The sequence below is a fragment of the Pararge aegeria genome, chromosome 23 (assembly GCF_905163445.1).
Source record: "Pararge aegeria chromosome 23, ilParAegt1.1, whole genome shotgun sequence".
Taxonomy (NCBI): Eukaryota; Metazoa; Arthropoda; class Insecta; order Lepidoptera; family Nymphalidae; genus Pararge; species Pararge aegeria.
The window spans coordinates 3,157,994-3,183,982 of NC_053202.1; the positions used below are offsets into that span (position 1 = coordinate 3,157,994).

General features: G+C 37.5%; 1 protein-coding gene across 5 annotated transcripts in view; it reads left to right on the plus strand.

The window, feature by feature from the left end:
- Nucleotides 1–2,002: 2,002 nt before the first annotated feature.
- Nucleotides 2,003–25,989, plus strand: part of LOC120634184 (mushroom body large-type Kenyon cell-specific protein 1) — a 315,805-nt gene continuing 291,818 nt past the window's right edge. For all 5 annotated transcript variants that reach the window (XM_039904624.1, XM_039904626.1, XM_039904625.1 and 2 more), the window contains exon 1: nt 2,003–2,855. The gene's annotated coding sequence lies outside the window, so the exon portion shown is untranslated. The remainder of the gene's footprint in view (nt 2,856–25,989) is intronic.

The following is a 25,989-nucleotide window of genomic DNA, read 5'->3' on the forward strand; positions in this document are numbered from 1 at the left end:
TAAAGTGTAAAAAATAATAATAGTTATAATAATTAAATAAAAAACTCCGTTATGAAGAACCCTTTTCAAGGTCAAGGCCTCCAGACACAGCCAGCGCTGCCTGTTTTTTGCTTCCAGCATCCAGTTTGGTCCAGCCACGTTTTTTTTATCGTCCTCCCACCGAGAGTGCGGTCTACCTCTAGCACGGTTACCTGTTGGGCCTGGCCATTTCGTTAACCTGAGGGACCATCTAATGTCGGTAAGTCTAGCCACTAACTTGCATAATTATGTACATACAATACAAATAAGTATGTACAGTGACTTAAATATCCAAACGAATATAATATACTTTCGAAATACATAACACATAATAGCCTATTTACTTCCCACAATACTGATTCAATTTGGGTTGGCGGTCTTAAAATAATATTTTCGAATTTCAAATAATCGATCTGTGATTTTCCTTAGCATAAAACTCGCAATACGTACAATATTTTAACTTGACCCGAGAATTGAAACTAGGTCCTCATGAACATGTTAACCACTTGAAGCAGTTGACATAAGTCACTCACAGTTGACATAAGTTTTGACTGTTTGTTTGTCTGCAATAATTTTCAGTATGAATGAATTGTCTTTGACGTGCGTTGTTGGGGTCTTGGGCTTTGGGATACTATCACAGATAGGCAGTGGCGTGCATAGAGGGTATGCACAGGGTGTACAGATGATATAAAATGAAGAAAATCTCCAGTAAAAGTTATAAAAAAACTTAAGGATAGGCATTGTAAGAGTTCTAAAAAGCCTACCCTTACGTATTTATAACTCGTACTGGTGATTTTCTTCATTTTGTATCATCTGCATACCCTGTGCATACCTTCTATGGACGCCACTGGAGATAGGTTTACATTGAAAATAAAACTTAGCTATAACTACCCCGCGAAAAGCAGGAGAATCTGTACGGTGCAATTAATAATTTCTTCAATCTTTATAGTGAACACCAAACAGATCTTCCGCAGTGTACTCGCTACGAATGTCTCGCTGACACCGGAGCATCCTCACAATTAAATATCGCTTGCTTCAACGGTGAAGGAAAACATCGTGAGGTAACGTGCATGCCTGAGAGTTCTCCATAATTTCCGCATAGGCTTGCAACCTGACTGAGAGGCCCTATGTCTTAGAGGGGATGGTAATGAGGTAATGAAGATCACAGAATTAAGAAAATACAGAAACCGTGTACACCACTAATTTTGAAGCATCAAATACCACTCAAATTAAGTAGTGTTTCTAGAACAGGTGAAAAATAAGAATTAGAAGAAAGTCTTTCTTCTCAGTTTTTTAATGACCACAGCATTTTTTCAGTACATACAAGTCACTGCAATTTAACCTGGTGGTAAGTGGTGATTCAGTTTTAGATTGTAGCAGGCTTACCTATTAAGGGTAGGGAAGTTTGAGAATGATAGTCCCGTACCCCTAATCAGTTTCTACCCTGCATAATGCATTGGGAATCTAAAACGCAGCAGGTCTTTGTCGATAAGAAGTATGAAATTTCAGAAAATCCTGTCAGTGATCAAACCTGGGACTCCCACTAACAAGACCGTTTTTAACTCATAGGAAAGTCGGATTAAGATAATTCACCCATCACGCTACTTCAATGTAGTTAGGCGTGTTTCAACGTTTATTATAACAAGTAGATAATATCCGGTCATGTGATTCGATTAATAAAAACTTTCGCAAGTGCCAACTCTCAGCTTCCGACTAAATGAATCACACATGAAGTCTCACAATTACTTACTAAAGACTATAAACTAATAGACGTAGGCGATAAAATAACATTCGCGCCACAATCCTACTATGCATCGGCCAGTTTATTGACGTCGCATCCGTCTGAACTTGAGTTTTAAACCTGTGAATGTCATCTAGTCTTACGCGCCAGTGCGAATGCAGTTCTGTTGTAGCCTGCACGATCAATGCACGCGGTTCATACAGCCCAATTAAAAAAAAAAGACTATAGCTCTACGTTCGTTTTTATAGTTCATCTGTGATCTGTCATTTTCGAAATTGGAACTATTCGAGCGGGAACCGCAACACTTGTGAAAGAAAGAGACGGCTAACTCCCGCCCGCTATTTCGGTGACGTAGACGGCCGGTGCATAGCGAAATAAAATAATGAAAAGTGCCTTTAGTAATTTCATTGTGTTTACGCGCGTTGCTAGTTTGTTTGGCTACGTATTTTTTACACTGTGGCGCCCTCTGCTAACCTATAATACAAGACCTATACAGGTATACTGATATACGCGTGGTATAGGTTTATCATCAAACATGGAGCTGTCAAAACAATAACCTCGCAGTGATTTTGTGTAATAAGTGGCGGAAAAAAATACTATAAGCGTGCAGTTTTTAAGTGAAACTTCACTTGTGTGCCGGAAAATTGAGTGTACGGTTTTTTTTCCAAACTTAACCTACGACAATGTTCAGTTGCGCGCGGGCTGTCCTCGCATGCGCCACTCGTTGAATCCGCGACGAAAATTCACGAAAATAGACGAAAACCGACGAAAATCCACCGAATGGAAAGGGCTGATCCCGCCGAATTAAACCCCGAACTTCGCCAGTGGAACTTTTGAAAATCAAACGCTCGTTCGATTTAAAAGAAAACTTTTTAAAGTGAAAACTCTTTTGCTCAATATATGTGATTTTATGAGTGCCTTATGTACAAAATACATTACCTAGATAATAAATTTGTGATGACTTAGTGCAAAAAAAATATTTAGAAAACTAATATAAACTATTTTTAGTGTTAGTGAACTTGTATTGAATATCAATTTTTTTGTGGTTAACCCGACAACTTTGAGTGCTTATGGACTGCGGCGTAAAGTATATAAGGTAAGGTATTTCCTTTGACCGTTTTATACGTATGTTATAATTTAATTACAGTTATAGCCACCTATAGTTAATTTATGTTGGCACGCCAATCTTAATCTATGAACTTGATTGTATTGGTGTATGCAACGAAGTTAGTCGCGAGTGAATTGCATTGCTATATACCAAGATTCGAGATAACTTCACGCACGTGAACTTTAAGGGCTTTATCAAGCTAATTTCAACTTTATTATCGCAATATATCGTTCATTAAAAGTAGTGTGGATAATAATATAAAGTTTGATATGTTTAATTTAATAGTTCCAAGGTATTCGGATGTCTTTAAAGTTGTTTTTGCTTTGTTCTAATTGGAAATAATGTGAGTACATTGGCATCGCTTTGCTGTGTGTGTGATTATGTGATCTTGTGTGTGTGCATGTGTAGTACACGTCTCCTAAGGTAACTACTACTGTTGTTTAATTGAATTAGATGTTTATTACCTTTAAGTTGGATTTCATCACAGTATTCAGTACAAAGAATTGTTGTGTTTTTTATCAGTTTTACCATTAGCAGCGGTTGGGTACAACGTCCGTGTGGTATCCGATGTCCGTGTAGTAACCAATTTTTTAATTATATGATGGGAAGGTTAGGTAGAGTAGCAGTCATAGCCAAGTGGGAAGAAGCTCGACTTCACTTTCGAGAGGCCGAGTTCGAAGCCCAGCACGCACGTCTACCTTTTCCAAGTTATGTGCGTTTTGAGCAATTAAAATAGCACTTGTTTCAGCGGTGAAGGAAACCTGCATGCCTGAGAGTTCTCCATAATCTCAAAGGCGTGTGGAGTCCTCCAATCCGCACTGGGCCATGTGGTGGACTACGGCCTCAACCCCTTCTCATGGTGGGAGGAGACCCCGTGCCCTGTAATGGGCCGGTAATGGGTTGATATGATGAGGATGGGAGGGTTTGGCAGTGGCTAGATCCCGCCCTATGGACAAAGACGTGCCTTCCAGTGATTTAGCTATGAAACAACTCAGGGGATAGGTCTAATATAACTGCCATAACCTATAACAGGTTAGCCCGTTAAAATCTTTGACTTCATCAATCATCTGCTTACTCATATCGGAATAAAAAAAAAGAGGACCAATAGGGCGTTGGTGCCGAAAAGCGGAATGTAAGGTAACGATTTCCGGAAAGTGGCTGGAATCCTGTGGATGTAAAAGGCTGGGAGTTCAAAGAGCTGGCACTATTTTTTTTCACTACAAGCAAGTCTTTGACTGCAATCCCACTTGATGCAGTCTAAGATGGTAGCGGGCTAACGTGTAAGATGCTATGGCAGTTATATTAAACCCATACCTATGTGGTTTCTACACAGCATCGTACCGGAACTCTAAAACGCTTAGCGGCATTTCTTTCACGGTTTGGTGGTAACTAGCCACGGGCGAAGCCTCCCACCAGACCAGAGAAAATTCAGAAATTATAAATATCCGAATTGCTCCAGCTGGGAATCGAAACTGGGACCTTCCAGTACGACTGGGATTTTGTTGCTTAAAAAAGGTCTATCTCCAGCATTAGATGCATATTTGCTGATGGTGATGACGATAATCCGCTCGGATTCTGTATCGGAGGTATTGCCCAACCGCGCTTAAATCACATACCTATTGTAGTAAATATATACGTAAGCAAACGAATAAACAAGCTATTATCTATTGTTACCTATATTTTGTATTTACTATTACGTAGCAGAGGCACGTGGTTTCGTCCATGTTTTTATCGAGCTCCTCAATAATTGGTGGCTGGCACTTCATACATGCACGAAAGCACTGGTTACCTTTTTATATAAGTCGTATTGAGGGGAATTTTCCCATTTTATACCATTAACCAGCTTTATGCATACCCTGGTCGAGTCACCTGTGCACGCCACTGCTATCATCCCATTACCGGTCTTCTAAAGGGCACGGGTGTCCCCTCAGAATCAGAAGGGTTTAAGTCGCAGTCCACCACGCTGGCCAGGTGCGGATTGGTGGACTTTTCAACGTCTTTGAGAACATTTATACGATATAAAGCTGCTTAACTAAAGTGGACAGACCTCCCTGAACAGACGGGTTGATGAACGTTCTAAATTGATGTAGTTGTACAGAGGACGCTGCTGACCATTCTCCGTTATACTCCTGGCTTCATAATCTTGTTCCTTCGGCACCATTTTACCACAGAACCGCGAGACGCCGTGAACGGTGGCATCTTTATGTGGTTGACCTACTGGACACGCACGAAGCGATTTTCATCTACGTTTCTGATGCGTACCGCTAAGTTTTGGAACGGTCTTCCGGCTTCGATGTTTCCTGATTCATACAACTTGAATGCCTTCAAGGCAAGAGTGAATAGGAATTATCTAGGCAAGCGCGCCCCAACTTAGACCGCATCATTTACATCAGGCATGATAGTTGTCCAGCGCAAGCCTATCTAGTATATAAAAAAAAAACAGCTGGATTCCGCCACACTGACCCAGTGCAGATAGGTAGAATTCACACGTCTTCGCGACGTAATGGAAAACTCTCCAGATTTACTTACGATGTTTCACCGTTAACACAAGTGATATTTTATTTAGTTGCTTAAATTAAAAACGCACATAGCTCCGAAAAGTTCGCGGAGCATGCCGCGGTTCGAACTCCCTTTTGCCGAAGCTCTATCCACAAAGCTATCACGACTGAACTGGCGAACTCAAGATCTTGAGTGCGCCATTTTGGTATATATCAGATTAGCGTTCATTTGGAGTTCAACATATCATTCACTCTTGCGCAGCTGAAGGGAAGCAGTCTCCACAATTTTGGGATTCCACTTTCGGCAGTACCTAATCAGTATCGATCCAAAAGAAATTTAACTGACTGACCTAAAAAAATCTTACTTGCTTCCCCCTAGACCAGAAGCTGCTGGAATGGCAGCCCCGTACTGGTAAGCGCAGCGTTGGTCGACCCCTAACGAGGTGGACAGACGACATTAAGCGCGTCGCAGGTAGCCGTTGGATCCAAGCGGCTCAGAATCGTGGAACTTGGAACTCCCTACAAAAGACCTATGTCCAGCAGTGGACGTCTATCGGTTGATGTGATGATGATGATGATGAGACCAGAAGCTGGGTACGCCAATGCAGCCCTGCCAGTTGTCAAACCACAGGACCTCCCACATATATGAGTAAAGCGCTCACTACCGCCCCAGGGAGGTCTACAAATTCTTTCCAATTCAACAGAAACTTTGGCTTTCATTTTGAAGCACATAGTACCCCGAAGACTTAATTTGTGCATTTGTTCGATCGACTGCATACCTAACGGGGAGTTCTCTTAAATATTTTAAACTTATAGAAGTACTAGCTGTTGCCCGCGACTTCGTCTGCGTTTGATTTTGTTTTTAAAGTATTCAGTATCACTAAGCCTTAAATGATTATAGTAGTATATATATATAACATGTGACTGTCAATTAATTATAGACAAATAATTTGCAATAAAATAAAATTGCGACTATAATTAAAGATCTAAGCTATCCTTTCTCTTAAGTTGGAACAGACTGCTCACGGTGTGCCCATTTAATTCAAAATCGGTTAAGTAGTTTAGGAGTCCATCGCGGACAAACATCGTGACAGGAGATTTATATATATTAAGATGTACGAGAATGTTAACTTCCTGAGCATAATCGGAGAAGTCATCCTTAAAAAAATTGTCAAAAAAGAGCCCACTTTGTTAAATACCTAAAAAGCAAGTCAAATATAAAATTACATTTTACTTAGCACCGACTAAGACATGTCAAAAAAGGTTCTTTTCGAGGGAAGATGCACAAGTTCCTTAAAAAAATACTCAAATTATTATAGATGTGCCTATAAAATTTGAAGAGTTCCCTCGATATCTCCAGGATCCCGCCAATGAATCTTCATCAAATTGAAATGGGACCACCATTGAAATATAACGTACCAAACAAAAAAAAGAATCATCAAAGTCAGTTTTTATCAATGAGCAGAGCAATTGAGTAACAAATATACAAAAAAAAACATACAGTCGAATTGAGTACGTTCTTCTTTTTTTTAATCCGTTGAAAATATAAATAGGGGGTACAAGCATCTTTAAGTCATCTATCGTTCAAAAGAAAGATAAACTGGTCGCTTAGATGAAATTTGTCGTTAAGAATCTACGTCACTTTGTATCGATTGCTTGAATCTCTTGGACACTGCGAGATTTCATAACATAATTTCTATCTTGCGTACAGAAGAAGGCAGAGCTGCTTTTTAAATCAACCTTTGTCGCGAAGAATATATGTCACTTTGCAGTTTTTGCTTGAATGAATCTTTTTCACACTGACATTTTATAGCACTGTTTATGATTGCGGAAAATGCTTCTATGTTTTGTGAAGGTTAAATATTTTAATTTATTTACATCTTGCGTCCATAAGAAAGCGAAGCCACTTGCTTACATGAAACTCTGTCATTAAGAATCTATGGCACTATGCATCGTTTGCTTGAATGGATTTTTATCACACCTGAGATTTTATAGCATTCTCTATGACTGCGGTAAATAAAGTTTTATAGGGGTTATATTTATCTACCTACTTGATTATGAATGTACCAACTAATTATTCTTTCTTGCGTGAAGAGGAAAGATGAAACTTCGTCATTCAAAATCTATGTCATCGTTTGCTTGAACGAATCTTCGTCACACTGAGACTTTATAGCATATTTTATGATAATGATAATTTATATTAGGTTTCGTGAAGGGTGTATATATTTAATTCAATAACATCTGTATTCCATCTTTGTTCCGAGGGATTCGTAGAATCTTTGTCAAATGTAAGGTTTCATAGCACTATTTATGATCGCGGATTTCGAGTGTAGGTATTTCAAAGTTTAAACAAAGGATTCGTTTGACTAGGGCTTGTTAGTATCGATTTCCTGTCCAAATTGCGCCGTATAAAATATTAAAATCACGTTTGGACATTTTTGCCGCCACAGCGGTCGATATTTTTGTGGCGTGCAGCCTTAATAGGGTAACACACACACCAAAATAGATACCCGATTACCTGCTTAACTAGTATTTCACGTGTTTTTACTTTCGTGTGTGCCAGTACTTGATTTACTACAAGTGTTTTAATGCGAGAGCACATACCTACATTTATAATATTAGTATCTTTTTCGCGATTGAAATAATCCATATGTATATATTATCTTCATCATCATAAGCCCATGCTGACTTACTTCAGAGTATAGGTCTTCTGTAGGAATACGAAGGGTCTTGGAATAGTCCACGTAGCTGGCCAAGTGCGGTTTGGTGGACTTCAAAAACTTTGAGAACATTATAAAGAACTCTCAAGCATGCAGTTTTCTATACGATGTTTTGATGTGAAACATCTATAGGCGAGGGTAAACCTAATTGTTGGCGTGGCGATACTATATGTACGATACGTAGTCCATACGTAGTAGTGTGTATAGGGTATACAGTATTGTTTACTACGTTACACATGCGAGGATAACCTGTGTTTTACTTATCAAAATATTTTTATCAATAAAATATGTCTGACAGCTATTATGAAAATTAACCTTAATTTGCTATAGTCCGCGAAAAACAGGAGAATCTGTATGGTGTAATTTATAATTTCTTCAATCCTCATACTCCACACCAAACAGATCTTCGGCAATGTACCGATTGTAACGATATTGTATCGATATATACGCACGATTCGCCCCGAAACCGGAGCATCATCACGATTACAATGAATAATTGTTAAGTCAACATCTCCTGAGGATGCTCCGGTTTCGGAGCGAAACGTGCGTTTAGGGTATATATCTTACATCTGTTTGGTGTGGAATATAAGGATTGAAGAAGTTATAAATTACACCATACAGATTCTCCTGCTTTTCGCGGACTATAGCAAATTAAGCTTAATTTTCAGAATATATCATGGATTTTCGCAAAGTATCGCCAATGCTTCTATCCAATATGTCTGACAATAATTATTCAGGAATTGTAAGTGTGCAGACTCTTACAAAGAAAGCATAATCATACTATAATTGCAATGCTTTAACTTTCAGTATGCCACATCTGACTCCTGTTGCAATCTGTTCTTTAATGCATATAACTTATACGGAACGATTTCGATGTTTCACATCGGCCAGGCGTTTTGTGACCGCTCACACATTTTCTTCACCGTTAGATCAAGTGATATTTTATTTGCTATAACTTGGATAAGTTAGAGGTGCGTGCTGGAATTCGAACTCGGCCCCACGAAAGTGAAGCCGAAGTCCTAACCACTAAGCTATGAGGTAATATCTGATTAATCAAAGCACAAAGAAGATTACACATTGGCTGATGATGATGCCGATGATGAAGGTAATGGGACACCATTACAGTAACTATAGATGTATATTTATATAGTATATAGAATATGTTAAACGACTAAGACACCGGGAGATATCTTTGCATCGTTCGAGTCCATGTAGGACTGGAGTATATCGATAATGCAGTCGTATTTGTCAAAGACGACAAATACGACTGCATTATCGATATACTCCATTCGGTGGATCGTCGTGCTAGGAGACTCATTGGCAACGACCTTGTAGTCAGTAGACTTCAAAGCCTTGAACACCGGCGCAAGGTTGCTTGTCTGGCTGTTTTCTACAAGATACATTTCGGAGAGTGTGCTCAGGAGCTATTCGATTTGGTCAAACCATCTCTTTTCTACCATCGAACTGCGAGGTACCGAAAGAATCTACACCGTTCCGTGGTTGAAATACCATCAACACGTACGAAGCGTTTTGCTTCTTCATTTCTGATCCGCACCGTCAAGGCCTGGAATGCCCTCCCATCCTTCCATCTTCCCCGGTAACTATAATCTGAGTACCTTCAAATCAAGAGTTAATAGGCATCTTCTAGGCAAGCGCGCTTCATCTTAGGCTGCATCATCACTTACCATCAGGTGTGATTTCAGTCAAGCACTTGTCTATTTAAAAAAAAAAAAAAAAAGTATTTATATCAAAATCATGTCATGAACATTGGATATAAATCAAATGTTAATTATTTAGCCATTTTATAAAATTACTGTAACAAATACTATTGTTACTAATAAATAAATATACTACGACAATACACACACCGCCATCTAGCCCCAGAGTAAGCATAGCTTGTGTTACGGGTACTAAGATAGCTGTTCAATATTCTTATGAATATACAACACATATAAACACTAGCTTATACTAAACTTATAATATACAGTTATACAGTTACTGAAAAAAAATCATGTTCATCATATTTCAGTTGTGAAAAAACATTTTTCAGTTGTGGGAATCGAACGCACGGCCTAGGGCTCAGAAAGCAGGATTGCTGCCCACTGGCCGTCAAATTTATGTTTTATTTTTATTTTATTATTTACTACAGTTACTGCAATGGTGTGCGCATGTCATAGCTATGCATGAATGAATTAATGAATACACTTTTATTGTAAACCACATAAACATATAGTAAAATTATAAGTAAAAATTTAACAAAAAGTATACAATTTGGCGGCTTTATCGCTACATAGCGAAGAGATCCGCCGTTAAAAACAGCTCAAGAAGAGTACCTCTCTTCAGTGGTGCATATAAAAAACATATATGTTTTGCATATATACCTATCTATACATATATAATATTCTAGCGTACCCAGCCCGCTTCGCCGAGCTAGATTTTACTTTATTTTATTTAAACAATAAACTTACATCATTAAATTTTTAATTTAAGTCTCATAATATATTAAATCATTTATTTCTCTCCGTATTCATTCTCTTCTATTCTCTTCTCGAGCGGGTGAAGATCATTATCTACACCCATGTACACCCAACAATAGAATATCATCATAGTAAATAAAAGCTTTATTTGACAGTTTGACAGTTCAAAAATAGGAGTGCTCCGATCGTCACCAAACTTTACAGGATTACTCGTCAGGTCAATCCGGAGATTCCCTGATGTACTAGGTTACATAAAATTCATAATTCGCTTAAAGGGAATTGCATACAATTCTACAAATAAACTACCAATTGACATCTTGGAGATGTCTCTTAAAAAGTTCAAAGTTTGTATTAAACGTAAGCTTATAGAAAATTCCTATTATAGTATAAAGGACTACGTAATCGATAAAAAAGCTTGGGTGTAAATTATTGCTCTAACCAGGTTGCTTTTCTAATAATTTTAAATGACATTGTGAGATGGTGATAACAAAAAAAAAACACCCGGCAAGTTTGTTGTCTGCTTCTTCTTAGACCAGGACGCGTTTGGAACCCCCGTAGCTTTAGTTTTAAATTTACGAATGTGGTTATCGCCATCATCTCACTACCGTGTAATTCTTATGTACGCATCAAAAGTGCCACCTATGGGCCTACTTGAATAAAGATATTTTTGACTTTGACTTTGATATGATGATGGCGATCGTCTAAAAGCCTACCTTAGAACGCCATATTATAAAGACGTATAGTCAAACAAAGCGGTTATAACTATAGATATACTTTTGACGTCGCGGATTAAAAATAAAGGATCGCTGTACATTTCAAAGTGCATTGACCAGTTTGTCAGTTGATACGTACGGCATACTCACATAAATAATGGATGCCAGTAATTGGCTTAAAGTAGTTTAGTGCAGCGTTCTATTTTAACTTGACGCTATGTCTGACATAGCTAAGCATTGCTACTGTATGGCGTGAAGGTGCAGGTTCGATTACATGTTGTTAGTTTTGAAATAAATAAAAAAATATACTACGACAATACAGACATCGGCATTTAGCCCCTAAGTAAATGTGGCTTGTGTTATGGGTACTAAGACGACTAGTGAATATTTTAATGAAAAATATACATATAAACAATTAGACACTGAAAACCATTCATGTTCATCGCACGATCATTTTCCACTTGTGAAAATCGAACACGCAGCCTCTGAAAGCAGGTTCTCTGCCCACTGTGCCAATGAGCCATCACATCGGTTTTTGGCTGCGTTACGCCAAGAAGTAAATTGATAGGTTTAAATGTCTTTTTTTCCTACATAATATCTTATTGGGTAAGGTAAGTTAGACTAGGCCAGGTCGTATAACCGTGTCGACTTCACTGGCACATTGCTGAGCGTGGAAGTGCTCTTATGAGTGGAAGGTTCCGGGTTCGATACCTGGTGTTGTCTGGTGAGAGAGAGATGGCTATTGATGCATTCATTGGCCACGGACAAGCAATTGATTTGGGGTCTAAGATTATATTCTACCTGCCTTTTATTTATTTTTTACTAGCGTGCCCAGCCCGAATCGCCGGGCTAGATTTTGCTTTATTTTATTTAAACAATAAACTTACATCATTAAATTTTTAATTTAAGTCTCATAATATATTGAATCATTTATTTCTCTCCGTATTCATTCCCTTCTATTCTCTTCTCGAGCGGGTGAAGATCATTATCTAGACCCATGTACACCCAACAATAGTATATCATCATAGTAAATAAAAGCTTTATTTGACAGTTTGACAGTTCAAAAATAGGAGTGCTTCGATCGTCACCAAACTTTACAGGATTACTCGCCAGGTCAATCCAGAGATTCCCTGAAAGTTTCATTGAAATCGGTCCAGCCGTTTCGGAGCCTATACGGAACATACCCACACTCTTTCTCTTTTGTATATATATAGATTTAACTACCAGTTAACCCTGGAGTGCAGTCTCCTGGATATAAGTTATGATGCAGTCTAAGATGTTAACGGGCTAACCTATCGGGGGCCATGCTAGTTTTATTAAATCAACCCAATCACCAACGCGTCATCGTACCGCAACGCTAAATCGCTTGACTTGGCTCTGTAGGGTGGTAACTAGCCGCGGTCAAAGCCTCTAACTAGACAAAACACCCACCGTAAACATAAAAGTCTAGCTATTCTGTGGGTTTCAGTTAAGCAAGTTGATAGGTAGGTATTTCACGTTGAACAGCAATTATTCATGGAAAAACTATTCGGCTACCATGCAGGTCGGGCATTATCGTTAGCGATTCGGGCACATTCGTGTCATTTCGGTGTTTTTTTTCGTGTTTTTTTCTAACTCTCTATTGGACTCTGTCACGGAAGTTTCGGTGTAGGGTGACCATGGCTGTAACCTGTGATAGCTTATATCCATTTCAACATCCTTTTCGGCCGACCTAGCTCAATCCCCGGCTCGTTGTTAATAAAAGCCATTAAAATGAAAGAACAAAAAAAAAGTACGTGTACTTATATATACATAAATAAAAAACTTTAAAAAAAATTATCTTTCACCTTATTCTACGTTTGTATAAAAACCCGACACTAACAATAGAAAAAGGAAATTTAATACATTAAAGGTTTTATTATAACGCATTATCTAGTTACATAAAGTTTATTTAAATATCACAAATAAAAACATATCGTGAATACAGTTGTCAGTTCATACGAAAACATACGTAGATGTCCTTACTTTGTTGGTAACTTTTTTGTAAAACTAAAATGTTTACTGTAGCTAACTTCAGGGAGTCGTTTTTTTGTGACGGTGTGCGCGCGCATCGTATAATTTGACTCTCGTCATTTTCCCCTAGCGCGCCAAAAGAAGTATAATTTCTAAAATTAAATTAAAATTTATTTGTTTACATATACTTTTTTTTTGACGGCCGACAATACACACATCGCCATCTAGCCCCAAAGTAAGCGCAGCTTGTGTTATGGGTACTATGATGGCTGATGAATATTTTTTATGAATTATATACGTAAATACTTATAATATATAGATAAACACCCAGACACTGAAAAACATTCATGTTCATCACACCAATATTGTCCAGTAGTGGGAATCCAACCCACGGCCTAGAACTCAGAAAGCAGGGTCGCTGCCCACTGCGCCAATCGGCCGTCAAAATGAGCAGAGTGGTAATACGGCCTAAACTCTTCTTATTTTAAGAGAAGACCCGAGTCAGCCGGGTCTAGCAGGCCGGCAATGGGTTCAAAATGATGATGATGATGATGAATAAATACATTATTTACAATGATATTAGTTATAGGATACTACTTAAGATCTTACTTTATGACGGCCTAGGTTTAGTGACAACGGGCATCAGAATTTTATGTTTATAAAAACTTTAGTATTATTATAGGTTTTTAATTCTATGAAACATCATGGTCACCCTAGGTATAAGTTACCTACTATGCAATGGTAACAGTGCACAAATATTGAGGTCGAATTACTCATTGTTTGCACACGTCACCCATATGATTTGGGTATTGTTTTGTGCATACATTGTACTTTGCTGGGAAGAACCTGTGGACTTTGCTACTCAGACTCAAAACCTGCGAATGTTTATGAGCTCCTGGTATAATTTTCGGCTTGTATGTTGACAGTAATTATTTTACCTGTAATGTAAACGTCCACCATCAAGTGGGAAAATGGAAAAAGTTTGTGAGCTAGCAACATTCCGCGGGTGTGAAGTGAGAGGTGCGCGGGGTGACAGTGAAAACCCCCCGGTTTTCACTGTTTTTGGACAGAATGCACTGCATGCATTAATGGCTGAATGAGGGTTCTGTACGTTCTTAACTATCTGTGCGTAATGTAAAAGTATAAAAAAATGTTTTTATCAAAATTATGGCTACTTAATTTTGTTTTTAAATTTACATTTCGGACAAACCAGTCTTTCGAAGTAGAACGTAAATATACCCCATATTTTCCTACTAAAGGTTTCAATAAATTAGACTGTATAAAAGTTCCGCCTAATTTTACGTAGTAAAGGCATTCTAAATATGGAAGTTACGATATCGGACTAAGGACTAACACTGAAACAAATCAATTTCTAACCAACACCTGAGAAGGTACTTGTTCAAGATAAAATCGAAATAACGCGGAGAAAACCTAGGTACGTACATAGATAGAAATACTTATATGACCAGCGAGTTCCGTAATTTGAGCGGCAAGAAAAGTCATCACCCGATGCCCAAGATGGCCGCCACTTTTTTGTCTATGCTAACGGCCGAGCGAATGTTTTAGAACCAGTTTCTTTGCGTTTCATACACTTAACCTTGTCATTAGACTCTGCTAGTCATTTTTGAAATTCGAACGACGACGCCATAACTAATTCTACATCCCCGACAATTTTAGTCTTGTTAATGAAGTTTTAGGGTTGAAAATCGTTTGTGCGATTGGGTTTTTATGACTTTTGTGTTTTGTGAAAGGATTTTCGTCACAGCATTCCCCTTCCATAGATAGCAATGGACGATGATGTGACGCGAAAGTAAGTGAGGTCTATGCTCTATTATTTTCATCTACTTAACTACCCAGTTGCAGATAATAAAAATAGAAATACTTCCTGCGGTTTTTAAATATTTTTATTCCTGGAATTTTGCACATGTTAAGCTAACAACTAGTAAGGTATCTACCTCAATAACATCTAAAAACATGATAAAAGAAAATACACTTTAATTAATAAAAATTTAAGGAATATTTTTATAGAAAAAAGCCTCCGAGTGTCCCTACTATTCATGTAACAGAGGAACTTTGCTACTAAATAATAAAAAAAAAATGATTTCTTTCCTATTGAAATTAAATATCCCCGTTAATCTCCCCCGGAACATCTGTTGGCGCGCCTTGGCATTATAATCCACCTGTACGCCCTCACGGAAAACGGCGTGACGCTCTCTCATGCCGACATTATGTCTGGTGGGACGCTTCTGCCGTGAGTAGTTACCACCCTACCGACAAAGCACGCTGCTAAGTTTTACATGCAGTGTTACGATACGATGTTGCGTAGAAACCGATTACGGTTCAATATAACTGCAAGGTTAGCCCGTCACTACCTTAGACTGCATCATTACATACAAGGTGAGATTGCTGTCGAGGGCTAACATGGGTTCCCAATTTATTTGTATATGCGCGTTGTGACTACATTAACGTAATATTATGTTTGTGAATAATTTTTTTATTGAAAGAAAATTGTAAATTGATTATAATGATTTAAGAAAACCTAGGTACCTTTTTGCAAAGGTAGTTTCTATGTACTAAATAGTTTTAATGTTGAAGATCATTCGATGCGTGAACTTTTAATTTTTTTTGTATTTGTTACGCGATAAGTCCGCAAAATTTTAATGAGCAGGGTGTATAATAAAGAAATGTGATTTATGAGTCTTGTTCGAATAATTCAAATTTAGACGATACACATTTTTACGAACAGACAGACGCTTGTTTATCTTATTTATATGTCCTATAGATGATGATGAATATGATGAAGCTGTGATGGCCCAGTGGTTAGAAAATCGGCAGTGGCGTGCACAGGGACTTCAACCAAGGTATACATAACATAAAGCAAGTACATGACATAAAATGGAAGAATATGAGTTTTATAAAATAATTTTGGTATGCAGTGCTTTTGTGCATGTATTAAGTGCACGCCACTAGCTTCGGCCACGCTTTTGGGGGAACGAGTTCGATACCCAGCACGCACGCCTAACTTATCGAAGTTATGTGGGTTTTAGAAAATTAAAAACTTGCTTCAGCGTGACGAAAAGTATCGCGAGTACCTGCATGCCTAAGAGTTCCCCATGATGATATCAAAAGCGTTAGAGTTCTACACTACCTTTCTTATTCTGGGAGGAGACCCGTGTATTTACTTTCTCTGAGAATAATCTGTGAAATCGAAACGCCTATAGTTTTTGAGTAAACCATTGCCATCGTTTATACTGACAGAAATCAGATACAGCCCTAACATCACATGCAAAAGTAAAATCAAGTGACTCCTGTCACTTTATTAGGTATGCGTCGCGTAGCGTAGGTACTATGCATGTGACGGTCTTTTATCTTAAATAGGGTTGTCACAAGTACTTAGATTTTTTTGAATTAGTTTATATGGTAAAATAAAAGCTTCTATTAATTTAATATTTTTATGTGGTGATTCCTTATGAAATATACTTATGCATCCTTCAATATTGTTTCGTAATTTCGTTATACGTTGTAAAACTACCTATTTATTTTTCAAATTGTGTTATACCTACCGAATAAAATGATTTATTTTTAGTCTATAGGTAGGTAGTTGTTGTACTATAGGTAGTTGTTGCCCACTTACCGATAATATTTGCCCGCTTAGTATTTCTATTCCCGTTTAGTTTTTCGCAAACATAATTTAATGCTGCTTTATTAAGTATTAGAGTACGTATTTTTAATCTCTATCATTTATTCTTTTTCTTTTTTTTTTTTTTAATTATTAACAATGCTTAAAAATAAATTAAAAAACACTATTAATAATTTATATAAAAAAAAAAAAACTTCCACCCACCGCTTGCGGGGCTTTTGAATGCCCAAACAACCGGTGGTCAGGGCTCCATAGTGAGGAACCTCCTCACAATACGCCCCGTTTCAAGGAATACTGCCTTCTGTATCCGACCCTTGATCCAACAACCAAGCGAAAGCTTCTTAAGATGTTGGTCGAAGCTTTTCGCGAGAAGACCATTGACTGAAACGACGATCGGAACAACAACGGTCTAGAGGAGAGTACGTATATCATTAGCACCGCTTATTTTTTTATTCCCCGTTTTATAATATCCTTTTGTATAACGTTAAGTTTGTCACTTGAGCCCCAGCATTTCGATTTCCATCAAGATTATTACGATGGTCGCGTGACTTCTAAATATTTAGTGGGCCCCTGTGTTGAAACTCGGGCAAAACCAATAATGGCATTACCCAAACCGCAGTCAAAAATAAAATGCATTTAAAAGCACCAAACTTTTGCTTGAAGCACACTTTTAACCTAGCTACGTGGAGTTAGGATGTTATAAGACAGTTAGCTCTTATTCCACTACTAAGAAATTAGCACTTGACTGCACTTCCACCTGCTGGTCTGCATGAGCCCTTTACCATTTTATTTATTTATTTAAACTCTTTATTTGTACACCACTACACAGTTAGGAAAATAAAGGACGAATAGAGAGGAACACAAAAAAACTGGAGTATACAAAAGGCGGCCTTATCGCTAAAAAGCGATCTCTGCCAGGCAACCTTAGGATTAGGAGACAGCAAGAGCGAGAACAAATAGGTGGTGTAAAATTATTATAAACCTACATTCAAATAACTACATACGAATACACAAACAAAATATACACTTCGACGGCCGATTGGCGCAGTTTGCAGCGACCCTGCTTTCTGAGTCCAAGGCCGTGGGTTCGATTCCCACAACTGTAAAATGTTTATGTGATGAGTATGAATGTTTTTCAGTGTCTGGGTGTTTATATGTATATTATAAGTATTTATGTATTATATTCATAAAAATATTCAACAGCTATCTTAGTACCCATAACACAAGCTACGCTTACTTTGGGGCTAGGTGGCGATGTGTGTATTGTCGTAGTATATTTATTTATTTATTTATTATACACTAATAAAAACATAAAATAAAATATTCATATATATATATATATATATAAAAAATAATAAACTAATATATATCATGAAAAGCTATATTAATGAATAGATGATATAAAAATAAAAACCAGTCGTCTTATTGGGAAGGATAATAAGCTTTAACTGCATTTTTAAACATTTCATGTATAGACAGCATGTCTAAAATGGTAAAGGGCTAGCCTGTTGGGGTATAGCAGTTGTAGTCAAATTATGAAAATTAAGCTTCATTTGCTGTAGGTACTCCGCGAAAAGCAGGAGAATCTGTATTGTGTAATTTATAATTTCTTCAATCCTTATACTCCACACCAAACCGATCTTAGGCAATGTAAGCTCTACGCACGTTTTGCTCCGAAACCAGAGCATCCTCAGAAGGTCATTATAAAGTCAGCATCTACTGAGGATGTACGTGCGTACAGGGTACATAAATATAAATAAATATACTACGACACACACACGCATCGCCATCTAGCCCCAAAGTAAGCGTAGCTTGTGTTATGGGTACTGAGATGACTGAAGAATATTTTTGATATACGTAAATACTTATAATATACATATAAACACCCAGACACTGAATAACATTCATGTTCATCACACAAACATTTTCCAGTCGTGGGAATCGAACCCACGGCCTCGGACTCAGAAAGCAGGGTCGCTGCCCACTGCGCCAATCGGCCGTCAAAAAAAAAGTATATGTAAACAAATAAATTTTAATTTAATTTTAGAAATTATAGTTATAGATAAATTGCCGAAGATCTGTTTGGTGTGGAGTATAAGGATTGAAGATATTATAAATTACACCATACAGATTCTCCTGCTTATCGGTTTCTACGCGACATCGCACCGAAACGCTAAATCGTTCAGCGGCACGTCGCGCGCGTTGTTGTTCTCCAACGTACCAGACCATAGAAAATTCAGAAATAATAAATTTCTGAATTCTGCCGGGAATCGAACTTAAAACAACAGCGGTCACGGCTCGGCGCAGTCATACGGTACTACAATGTTTCTAAACATTGTCACTTCCGCAATTTACAGCTTTGAAAACTTTTTCCAGAACTTCAAAATTAAAATTTCTTAGATGCGCAGGCGCAAGTAAAAATTCAATGCTAATTTTGATACCTAACCGGTTACTTCTAATGTACACAATCCTAACGCCCCAACAAGACGTTGTGTCTTATAATAGTTGTATAATAGTGACTACAGGAGGGGGGGCACGTCAAACTATCAGTTATCAGCGTTATCAACGAACGCACACGAACGTGGCACGGAAATAGCCGAACAAATCTAATATGGCGGCGTTAGGCGTCACGGTTTTGAGGTTAAGGTTTAGCATTACGCACCCAACACCATTTTACTGCACTTTTAACTTTTATTCTAATTAAAATAGAGTTCCTTTTTGGCTAATTTGGTGGTAAATAACAAGTTGTTTTATTTTACATTTCTAAAAGACTCTAAAGACAAAGAATTAAGGTTGATTTTAGGTTGTGTTGGTGTCATACATAAAGTTGTCTAGTTATAAATGGCGCATAGACGTTTGTCATTTTCTTACGCGAGCAGCAAAGGGTCTTGATCTTTACATTGAATTCCCTCTATCGCACGTATTAATAAACGAAGTTTAAGACTAATGGAAGGGCGGTGTGGATAAGTCGCTAATGGTGAAGCTATGAGGACATTTTACGTACATACTACTAATTTATTTTTATTGTTATTATGTAAATGTTGTTATGTATTTATGTATATAGTATGATTGAATGTATAAGTTTATTATTTTATATAGGTATATTTATTTTATTTTTCTTAATTATTGTGCAATTTTGTTTTTGTATTTGTGTTTAGCTATTTGAATGTTTATTTATAATACGGGTAATTTTACACCACCTGTCCGTTCTCGCTCGCATGTTGTTCTAATCCTAAGGTTAGCTGTCAGAGATCGCTACTAAAAAAATTAAAGGAAAAAGGACCGGAAAAAAGTTATGTGCGTTTTTAAAATATATACATTTACGATTTTTTTTTTTATTAATTACTAGCTATCCCCGCGAATTTCATTTCGCCTTAGTATATTTTACCTCTCAATGTCTTTATAAAGTAAAATACATGAAACTCATCTTACTCCGGAATCTCTCTATAGGTCACATCAACAGTTTTACGATTAGGTATAGACAACTTGACGTGCGCTGTCAATTGTGTTTTGTTACTAATGAACGGCTAGATAATTGTTTTGATTTTAAATTAAAAAAAAAATATTGTATTTTAATACTTATTCTCCTATTCCGGATTAACAGGAATCAAAGAAATCAAAAATAATGAAAATTGGTCCATCCGTTCTCTATAAATGGTGTAACTAACACGACTTTGTTTTATAGATGTAGAATATAGATATATATATAAGGACTGTCGAACGGGATAAACAGTATCCTATGTCCGTCTCCTGGCTCTAAGCTACCCACCTACCAATTTTCAGCCATATCGGTACAGCCGTTCTTGAGTTATAAGTAGTGTAACTAACACGACTTTCTTTTATATATATAGATTACACGTTTCTTTTTTTTTTAAATTATATAATACTTTCTCCGATGGCTGTCAGTTATACCTAATCACAGGGCACTATATATTAAAGGTCTCAGAATGAGTAGGTACCTACCACCACACTGATCCAGTGCGCATTGATAGATCCCATGCCCTTGAGAACAGTATGTAGATCTCTCAGGCTACACCATTGAAGCAAGTGATATTTTAAATTCTTAAAACGCACATAACTTAGTAAAGTTAGACGTGAAGGGATTTGAACTCGGCCCCCCGAAATTGAAGTCGAGCTTCTACCCAATGCGCTATTTGTGAGTGAAAAATAGGCTGCCATTTACCTATTTGAACCGAAATACAAACTAGCAGAAATTTTTTGATAAATTTTTTTTTAATATGACGGCCGAATGGCGCTGTGGGCAGCGACCCTGCTTTCTGAGTCAAAGGGCGTGGGTTCGATTCCCACAACTAGAAAATGTTTGTGTAATGAACATGTATGTTTTTCAGTGTCTGGATGATTATTTGTATATTATAAGTATTTATGTGTATTATATTCATAAAAAAATATTCATCAGCTGTCTTGGTACCTATAACAAGCTACGCTTACTTTGGGACTAGATGGCGATGTGTGTATTGTCGTAGTGTATTCATTATTATTATTAATGTTACTCGCAGACGAAGTCGCGGGCAGAGCTAGTGGCTGTATAATAGTTGTAATAGTGGCTATATAAAAGTGTATGGTGCGACCTATTTAGCAATGCACGTTCCCACGGATGCGTTCGCTTATTACAGTTCAATAACGTGAACCGTTGGCTTTTTTGCTGGCATTAATTTTGTTTATGTGCAGATCATAGAACTTGTTTCTAGAATTAATTTATGTCGGTACGAGTAGATATTTACATTATCAGTAAGCATTTCGTGCACAGAGTACCTATACTGAGATTTTCTAACTATGTATGTTGTATAATAGATAGCGGTACCTCGCGACTTCGTCCGCGTATAAGTCAACCTTGAAAGATAGACATATGCTGTCACGGGCTTTTTTTAGTACTTTTAAAGAGGACCAACTTTTTGATACATGATTTTATCGAAACTTTAACCGTTTACGCAACGCAAACAGCGAAAGCAGCTAAAAGCAAAAAAAAATCCTGATTTTGTGACATTCTTCATTGTTATTCAGTGCTATGCTCATATTGTTCTTAGCGTGATGACATATATACCCTATAGGCCTTCCTCGATAAACGGACTATCCAACACTGAAATAATTTTTCAAATCGGACCAGTTGTTCCTGAGATCATCGCGTTCAAGTAAACATGTTTGTTTACTCTCTCTTTAGCTTTACAATATACTAGCCGGCTTCGGCTTCGCTCACTTTAAACAACATCCAGACACTGCAAAACATTCATGCTCATCACACAAACATTTTCCAGTAGTGGGAATCGAACCCACGGCCCTGGACGCAGAAAGCAGGGTCGCTGCAAACTGCGCCAATCGGCCGTCAATATATATAGATATATATATATATATATATATATAGATATATATATATATAGATGAGTATAAGATTGGTTATAGCCTAGTACTTCGCTTCACTTTAGGGGGTGGAATTCAGATGCCAGCACGCACCTATAGGTAACTTTTCTATGTTTTGCGTTTCAAGTAATTAAAATATCACTTGTTTCAACGGGGAAGGAAAACAGCGTGAGGCAACCTACATGCCGGAGAGTTTTACATAGTATTCTTTAAGGTCGAAGTCCACCAATCCGCACTGGGCCAGCGTGGCGGCCTACTGCCTTGCCTCTTTCTCATTGCGAGAGAAGACCCGTGCCCTGTAGTGGGCCGGTAATAGGTTGATATCGGACTAAGCAGATGAACTGTATTGCAGATACCATTGGCTACCTGAGATTATTGTCACGTAGTGTTTGTATTCTCATTGACTTAAGTATATCACAGCTGGTTGCTGGCTTATACGTTAATGTAATAGGTCACTACTGGTCTTATACAGTGATTTAATATGTTACTAAAGGTAAACGGTTGAGAAAATTAACAAATTTGACTATGATAAAGTATTTTCACAGTATATAAGCGAAGATTGATTTTGAAAATCGAATCGTGTTATAAAACAATGCGCGTTTATCACTAGCAATTATGTTGGCAATGCGATTCTGGGGCGCTAAAATGATGCATGGATAATTTTCTATTATTATGACCGAAAACGAAATTACAATTATTTTTTTGTGGTGTTGCCTAGGAAAGTGAATATCAGCTACTTTTACTCCTCAAAAATAACATCCAAGTTGGGTAGTAGGTAATTAATCGTTACCTAGGAATCTACGGTCGTTATTTTACCCTGCCAAGCCGTACAAGGTTGTGTCTTATTGATAAGTGAGGAAACGATTTCCTAGCAGTAGGTCAAACACTCTGCGGCGCAGACGGAGTCCCCATTTTCGTACGTCATCCGGACGTGGGTTCACTCCAAGGCCTTGGAGGCGTACGGACTAATCGACTATCTGACCCACCTGCAATTCCAAGCGTAGCCAAGATTCGAAATGTTAGGATAAATCTCACTTGCGGAGCTTTCACTATCCCTCTCGGTTACACTAAGTAAAAGGAACGGAGTCGTAAAAAAAAATCAAACCAATGGATTTAAAAAAAATAATCATTCGGTGACGCGAAATACTAAGATGTTACCCATCAAAAAACTCAAATACGCATATCAAACAGTTGAGTATATAAAATGTATTATAAATGTTTAAATGCGCATACATGTGTATACATGCTGCCAGTGGTTTACACTTCATACATGCACAAAAGCACCGCCTACCCTCATTATTTTATATAGCTCGTATTGGGGGGGGAATTTTTCCATTTTATGCCATGTATCAGCTTTATGCATACCCTGGCGGAAGACTCTGTGCACGTCACAGCATGCTGCGATACTACGCTCACTAGTTTGGCGCAATACGTCACGAGCATGTCAAGGTCATCGGTGACGTGAACTGATAATTTTTTCCCAATCAATAATCTTTCAAAGCTACTGAAGATTATCACTTAAAAAACAGTCAGTGGGATATTAACGATGATTGCGTCAGGTTACTACCTATTGTATTGGGTAAAACGTTAAAACATATTGTTATAGGTAAATAAGTAGCCTAAGCGTTTTGCCACGCGTATGCTAATATCTGAATAATAAGCTAGCAATAGCAAACGAGTCGTGTAACATGCCTAAACTATACCCGTAGTACGACTACGCTCACGTCAGATTATAGTTTAGCAGGTCGTTAGTTTTTTTTATTATTTGTATTGTAGCATCAAATTTTAGTTTTAGTTTCATTAGAAGTAGAGCATTTTGGGATAGACTTTCTACTTTGTCCATCAATTTTATAATTATAAAAAAAATGTAGCTATTACGTAAATATAGATGACCTATGGCTCGGAAACATGGTCGCTAACTATGGGCCTCATAAGAAGTCTCAGAGTCACTCAGCGGGCGATGCAGAGAGCTTTGCTCTGAGTATCTCTACGTGATCAAATCAGAAATGCGGAGATCCGTAGAACCAGAGTTACCGACATAGATCAACGAGTCGCGAAGCTGAAGTGGCAATGGGCGGGGCACATAGTTTGGAGGAGGGATGGATGTTGGGGTTCCAGGGTGCTAACACGGCAGCCCAGAACTGGGGTAAGCGTTGTTCGACCCCCGACGAGGTGGACGGAAGACATTAGGCGCGTCGCAGTTAGCCGTTGGATTCAAGCGGCACAGAACCGTGGAACTCCCTACAAAAGACCTATGTCCAGCAGTGGACGTCTATCGGTTGATATAATGAGTCCTTATGTATGTTTATGTCAGTTTATTCATTTTTTTATTTTTCTGAGCACTATCCACTTTCCACCCCTTTATTCTACACGCTTCGCACAGGTTGCCTTTAAAAGATCACTTTTAGTGATAAGGCCGCCTTTCCATCCTAGCACTAAGTACTATTTCTCTTTTCCTTCTGTTGCTTCTTTTTTGTTTTGGTTCTATAAAGTTTTTTCTATTTATATATATTTTATTAATAGGTATTGTTTATTTGCGCATAACATTTGCGGAAATAAAAGAAAAACATATAAATAAGTAGAATACAAATCGATCGATCGATCGGGTAACGATCACAGCCTGGCAATAATTAGAAAACAAAAGCAGCTAAATTTAGCTTAACAGTTCTTGATCTAATCTAATCTTTTAATCTATCTTGCATTGAGAGATGCAAAAGGCAGAGGATGATAAGTCACTTAAACCAGTGTTTTTCAAACTTTTGGCTCGGAGTGCTACAATTCATAGCGAGTCGCCAAGCTTTGGGACTATGGAGGTTTATTAAATGGAGGTTTTTGTTTGTTTCATAATAAAATCTAAACATATAGTGTTTCGGCTCTCGACGCCTTCGAGGTCATGAAAATCGTAATAAGGGTGCCAGAGTTTTTGTAAGCATTTGCAATTAGCATATGAACAAGTTTAGACGATATCTAAGTATTGGTATCTGTTCATGATTTTTTTGATATGAGTCAGCACGTGACGCAATTAAGGCATTTTGGTAATTTTAATGTAAGTGATGATGTAATTTAGTATTTTTAAATTAAATTCGAGGTAATAAATTTACTGTAGTACAATATTCAACGCCCACTTCTGTACACAGGCTCTTGTATCAGTGAACGCATACATAATTCCTTACTGTAAGCTTTTAATGAGTATAGATATAGATGTGAAAGTATTTTGTTCAATTCATTCAGCAAGCTTGAAAAACAGTTTTCAGGATGGATAGAGGTAAGATTTTTTTCGTCCTGGATAGCATAATAGATTTGAGTCTTTCAAAGTACTTGTTTAAAGGGAAGTTTCAAAAATCTTAAATTTATAGACCCAAATTGTAATCTTTTCACCCAAGGTGTCTGTAAGTGATTGTTTAAGTATTTGCATTTTGCTTTACCTTTTGTGCACACAAAATAAATGCAAATTCAAGTTCAATAATTCTTACTTTATATAGGAGTATTACAGGTGCATATAAAGCGCATATAAATCGTTTATGCATATATGGGTCTACTGTTGTGATGGTGATAAAAACATTCGTTAACTTGAGATAAAGCTAGGAAGTGAAGCTTCTCTTTCTCTTTTTTGATTCCATGTATGTGCAATAAAGTTTTCTACATAATGATATAATAAAAGATTATTTATTATGTCAATAATATAACTAAAAGCACATGCAAATTT